Raw genomic sequence first — 6000 nt, forward strand, 5'->3', positions numbered from 1 at the left:
TAAGGACACAGATCAAGGGCAGTTCAAGTCCTGAAATATTGCAGGAGGGTTTGTACCCTAATTACAGAGGTAAACACCTTCCGATGGAGATCAGAGGAGTCTGATGCCATCCTGTCTGCTCAGCAGAGAAGTAAAGGGGATTAATCCCCCCACCCCACCCAAGGAATTCGTGTGCTTGACAATAGACAGGAGGCTGCCCGCCACCCCCCCCCCGGAAGGCTGAGGTTCTGGATTTCTCAAGGCTGCTCAGACCCTTAAAGGTAATGATTATAGATAGAATAAGAACGAAAATGCTTACTCAGAGAAAATGCTGACGTTTTTGTTCCCTTCCTCAACTTACCTGCTGGACTAAATGAGAAAAATAGCCTCCAGGAAAGGCGGGGTGGAACAAACACTCCGGGCCACTTGCTGAAGCCCCACAAGCCAGTGGTGGTCTCTGTGTTCTCACCCTTGAAAACGCTATTCTCCGTGCCCAGTCTTTTTATCTCTCACCATTTTTAACTTTATTTTTTAAGTCAATCGCCTCCAGTTCCACAGGTTTTAAAGAACCCTGGCCCCAGGGTGGGACCCTGAGACAGCAAGAATGCTATTTTTTTAATAAAATATGTCTAAATGTTCTCTATGACCAGAGAGATATTTCAGAGGCAGCATTTCTGGACATGTTTACATTATTGAGATCCGAAGAAAGACACATCACAGGATGTTAACTTCCATGGCTGGATTCCTCTATGGGTAGAGGAAAAAGCATCGTCATCCAATGTGGCCTGCATAAAAGATGCTTTTCTAGGTGAAACAAGTATCCTCATATGAATGGGGCAGAGTTAGTATAATAGAGTTATGCTACTCCTTGTCATTTTTCTTCAATTTTTAGTAGAATTGTACATCACAATCTGTCACATTAATGATATGGAATGGAACGTTCAAAGGTATGTACAGTGAAGAATAATGGCCATTGATCATTAGTGAGGCCTTCCTATATTTTGAAAAGATGCATAGCCCCCTTTTCGAGATGTTTCAAATGCCTGCCTTGGATGAAGGGAAGGCAGTTATCCAATATCCAGATGTCATCTGGACGCCTATCTTAGAATAAAACATTGAATTGAGCTTTGATGAATGATGGCATGGTTGGTTACTCAAAGGGAGTGGAACGAGAAAGGACATTTTGACACCATTCATCAGAGAATCACCTAAATGACGTAGATCACAGTCAACTGTCATTCCAAACGTATCTAGACAGCTCTTAGAAAATGAAGGAAGCTTCCTGGATTTTCTTGATTAGTTCTTTACTTACCTTTCCAATTAAAAGACAGTGTCCCATTATAATTATGTTCATTTTCAATAAAGACCTCAGAGTATGGTTGCATGTAAGATTTAAATGGCACAAAAAGGAAAATGTCAGTCAAAATGTTCACAGATACTTCAGACTACACTGAATTATGTGTACTAGTAAAAATGTTGTATGGCATTTGGTTTCCATAATATTCTGCAGCTCACTTTTATATAAAATCTGACTTTCCAAAATTTTGGAATATTTAATGTATCTTTATTGGGCTTCATAGAAGGCCTGCATTTGGTGATCATGACATTTCTGATATTCTATTCTGATTTTGGAAAATTTGTGTATCTTATGGTCACTTATTTGTAATAAATTAAATTTCTGATTAAATAAAATTCTATGAATCTTTGTGTATTCTTGTTTTTTGTTTACAGTTTGTATAAAAATTCTTTCTATACATGACATATACTCCTACTTAATATACAGAAACCATCAGGGATGGAATTCATGTGATACCTACTACTTTATAAAGTAAAAGCTGATCCAACTAAATGTAAGCAACAGAAACAGAGCCATGAAACATTACAGAAAAGTAACTATTTGTTATTTTTTAGATGTCAAATAAGTCTTCTAAAGGTTAATTACATTAATAAATTACAAATGATTCTTATTTTAAAATGTTTTTGACAAATAATGTAGTAGCAACTATGAGTATTGAGCAATTCTCTCTTTACAAAATTTTGATATGTTTCCCTTCTTTAATTTTATTCTTCAAACTGTGAATCAGCAAACCATAACCTGTAGCCCCAAATCCAGCCAGCCACCTGCTATCGTATTGCTCAGAAGCTAATAAGAATCTTTATATTTTTTAGTAATTTAAAAAAAGTGAAAGAAGGATAGTACTTCAGTGCATTGGAAAAGTATAAAAAACCCTTAATGGGGGGTGACACCTATTGCTCAGTGTGTAGGGCGCCGGCCCCATATACCAAGGGTGGTGGGTTCGAACCCAGATTCGGCCAAACTGCAACAAAAAATAGATGGGTGTTGTGGTAGGCTCTGTAGTCCCAGCTACTCAGGAGGCTGAGGCAAGAGAATTGCCTAAGCCCAGGAGTTGAAGGTTGTGGGAACTGTGATGCCATGGCATTCTACTGAGGGTGAAAAAGTCAGACTATGTCTCTAAAAAAAAAAAAAAATAGTGTACTGTTTATAAAATTTTATAGTATAATGTTCACCAGGAAGAGTGCCATGATTAATCATTTGCATATTGTCAGTGTGTTTTGTGCATGATAGTTGTTAAGGAGACTTGGTGACACTCAGAGCCAAATACATTTACTCATGGATCCTCTACAAAAGGTTTCCTTTGTCCTGTTTTAATTTATTCTGCCTCATGCAGATAAAGAGGATATAGGAATTACTGGTCTCATAAATAGCAAAAAGTAAAGCACAAAAAATGGGTTTTAAGTTGGAAAACAAATATTCAAAAGAAAATTTTTCATGAGATGTATTTAGTGGTATTGAACACAATTTGTTCAGCTGTGTCGAATTACTATGAGGTGATTGTGACCTTGCTCATAGTTAATTGCATAACCCAGACTATTTAGCTGGAATCAGACAAATCCAGTATCAAGTACTTTTTAAATTGAACATTTTTATATTTCTTCTTTTTAATCTCCCTAAAGACAGAAAAATCAGCATTTCATAAACAATGTTAAGTAAAACAACATGTTAAATCATGAAGTCAATAAATAAATTACAATTCTCAATTATAGTCATGTCCACTGTTCTACTCTTCTTCTTCTTCTTTTTTTTTTTTTTTTCTGGAGACAGAGTCTCACTATGTCACCCTCATAGAGAGCTGTGGCATCACAGCTCACAGCAACCTCCAGCTCCTTGTCTTAAGTAATTCTCTTGCGTCAGCCACCTAAGTAGCTGGGACTACAGGTGCCTGCCACAAGGCCCGGCTATTTTTTTGTTGCAATCGTCATTGTTGTTTAGCAGGCCCGGGCTGGCTTTGAACCCGCCAACCTGGATGAATGTGGACGGCACCCTAGCCACTGAGCTACAGGCGCCAAGACTGTTTCACTCTTCTCGAGATTATACACTATGTACTCCCATTGGCTCATGGCTATAAGGTTTGTAAATATCCTGAAGAATGGCAAGGGCAATTCTGAAAAGGAAAATGATTCAGAATAAGACTTAACAAAGGTTGAAAGGGGTTCAAGACAGCTGATGTAGCTGGAATGTGCCACTTCCACAGAAAGGACCCAAGTAGATATTCACATATAAAATAGTTCATCTAAAAGACAACACTGGAATTCAACACAGAAGTGACAGGAAGCACTGAAGACAACAAAGGCGTGGGAAGCCAAGCCAGCTTGCTCAGCTAGGGAGAGGCTGGGAGCTGAGAGAAACTCCTGGATGTAGGAATATGAAAGGGAGACACCCCAAAGGCTCCACATTCCCACCATGGAGCTTCATAATCCTAACACAGGAGCCATCCTGCATCCAAGTGTGCCTCAAGAATAGCACAGGGAGCTGCCTAGAGATGGCACTGAGGCATTGCTCCAAAGAGGGACCTAATGCTGACTCCCACAGGCTCTGTGCCCTGAGCCACTTGGTACCATTCTGAGGACCACACTGCAAAGTACTGGAGCCACCATCACCACTGTTGCCTGGAGCATGGAGCAAGATGGAAGGTTCCACTCCTTCACATATCTGAGGGAAAAAAATCCTGCCACTGCTGCTATGGGCACTGTGGGATTGAGATCCAAGCAAATTCCACTCCTCACATCTACCTACTAAGCTGCTCCCACTGGGACAGGCACCACCCGCCAAGTTAGCAGGCCAGAAACCAGCACCATTCTGAGAGATCTAGCCTCCAAAGGTACGCATCCTGCCCTGGGGCTGGAGCTGATGTTGCCACTGTTGCCACTAGCCCAAGAAGAGAGAGGGAAGGCTGGGCACTTTCATGCACCTTAAGGACAAATACCCTTTCTACTGTGGTGGGCTTTTTTTTTTTTTTTTTATTGTTGGGGATTCATTGAGGGTACAATAAGCCAGTTACACTGATTGCAATTGTTAGGTAAAGTCCCTCTTGCAATCATGTCTTGCTTAGTGTGGTGGGCTTTTAAGGAATGGAGACATCTGCCTGCCCTGACCCTACGAAGAGTGGCCCCCAAACTCATCTTCTTTACTTGCAGATCCACAGTGCAGCTGCTACTGCCTACACTTGAGCATTCCAGCAGTGACCTGATGACCTTCCTACCCTGCCTGTTGTGGCCAGCAGCTGAATTCACTACCAGGGGGCCTGAGACCATCAGCATAGTCACATGCCCCTAGTACTCAAGCATGCTATGCAAAGCCTGGAGATCACCAAACCCAGTCCACCACTGTTACACCCGAACAGTCCTATTAGGGTGTCAGATTGGGCTGAATCGTCCTGATAAAACCACCACATCTGGAAGACCCTTACCCATGCCAACATTGGGTGGGAGATGTGGCTCAACCAAAATGTCACAGCCATTGCCAATACCAGCAAGGGCTGCTTAGGCTCCAAAGAGTGATTCCACCAGCACTACTGCCATACCCACATTGCATGAGTCCCAGGGACCTCATGCCTGACCAGTGCCACTACCAGCACCTAAGCAAGCCTCCTAGAAGCACAAAAATTGACCCACCTGGACCCACCTATGCCAGTGCCAGTGTTCACTGCTCTGGAGCCTAAGGACAGGCATGCTCTGCCCACTGCTGCCACCACTTGGCATCCTAGTCTTGAGAAAATTTTCTCCGTAGCCTCCACTAAATAACCCTATCCTAAGCCCCTGAGTGAGTCAGATGCCATGGTACAGCTTACAGCCAAAGAAATTATGCAAAGATGACATGACTGCATGCACCCGAAAGCAAATCCAAAGCACTCTCCCCAGCGACCACGTATCAGGAAAGAGTTCTCCTCTATAAAAGCAAGTTCAGAAAACTGGAAAAATCAACTGTCGTAGGAGCCTGAGCACCATGCTTATAGGAATGGTCACCAGTTCTTGAGGGAAGCTCTAGGAATGGGACAATCTCCTGGCTGGTATGCAGATGTTTTGCAGTCTGGAGATAAGCCCTCAAGCAACTGAGTGCTCTAATGAGATAAGGTCCATCACTCATTAGTGAGCAAGTGTTGGACTTTGAACATTGGTGGTGCATCAGGTTAGGAGCTGAGCCCTTGGGAAAAGAACACGTAGCTATAATTATGCATGTACCCCTTGTACATGGGGCCCCTATACCTGTTGTATATCCTTTCCATAAAAGGCCATGGTGGAGGTTACTGGAGGCTCTCCTGCACCTATGGGGAGCCTCACCTCTTGCAAGCTTGTACTTACAATCCATGTACCGGCTGTTCCCTGCGTGTGGTGCCAGCGATCACAGCGGCCCTGGCAAACTATGATACCAGATGTGTAAATATCAATATAAAGGTACAGGAAATATGAAAAATCAAGGAAATATGCTACATCCAAAGGAATACAATATTTTTTCAGTGACAGATCCTAAGTAAAAAAGAAATTCACAAAATCCTTGATAAGGAATTTAAAATAACAATTTTAAAGAAGCTCAGTGAGATACAAGAAACTCTGAGAAACAGTACAGAGAAATGACAGAAACAAGATATGAATGAGAAATTTAACAGAGATGGACACATGTTTATTGCTGTATTATTCATAGTAACCAAGATCTGAACGTAA

At 41.9% G+C, this 6000-nt stretch overlaps 1 pseudogene; it reads right to left on the bottom strand.

Annotated features, from left to right (window-relative positions):
• LOC128567412 (dnaJ homolog subfamily B member 6-like) overlaps nucleotides 1-5647 on the bottom strand; it is a 109932-nt pseudogene extending 104285 nt beyond the window's left edge.
• Nucleotides 5648-6000: the final 353 nt, after the last annotated feature.

The sequence above is a fragment of the Nycticebus coucang genome, chromosome 16 (assembly GCF_027406575.1).
Source record: "Nycticebus coucang isolate mNycCou1 chromosome 16, mNycCou1.pri, whole genome shotgun sequence".
In the NCBI taxonomy this organism is placed as follows: Eukaryota; Metazoa; Chordata; class Mammalia; order Primates; family Lorisidae; genus Nycticebus; species Nycticebus coucang.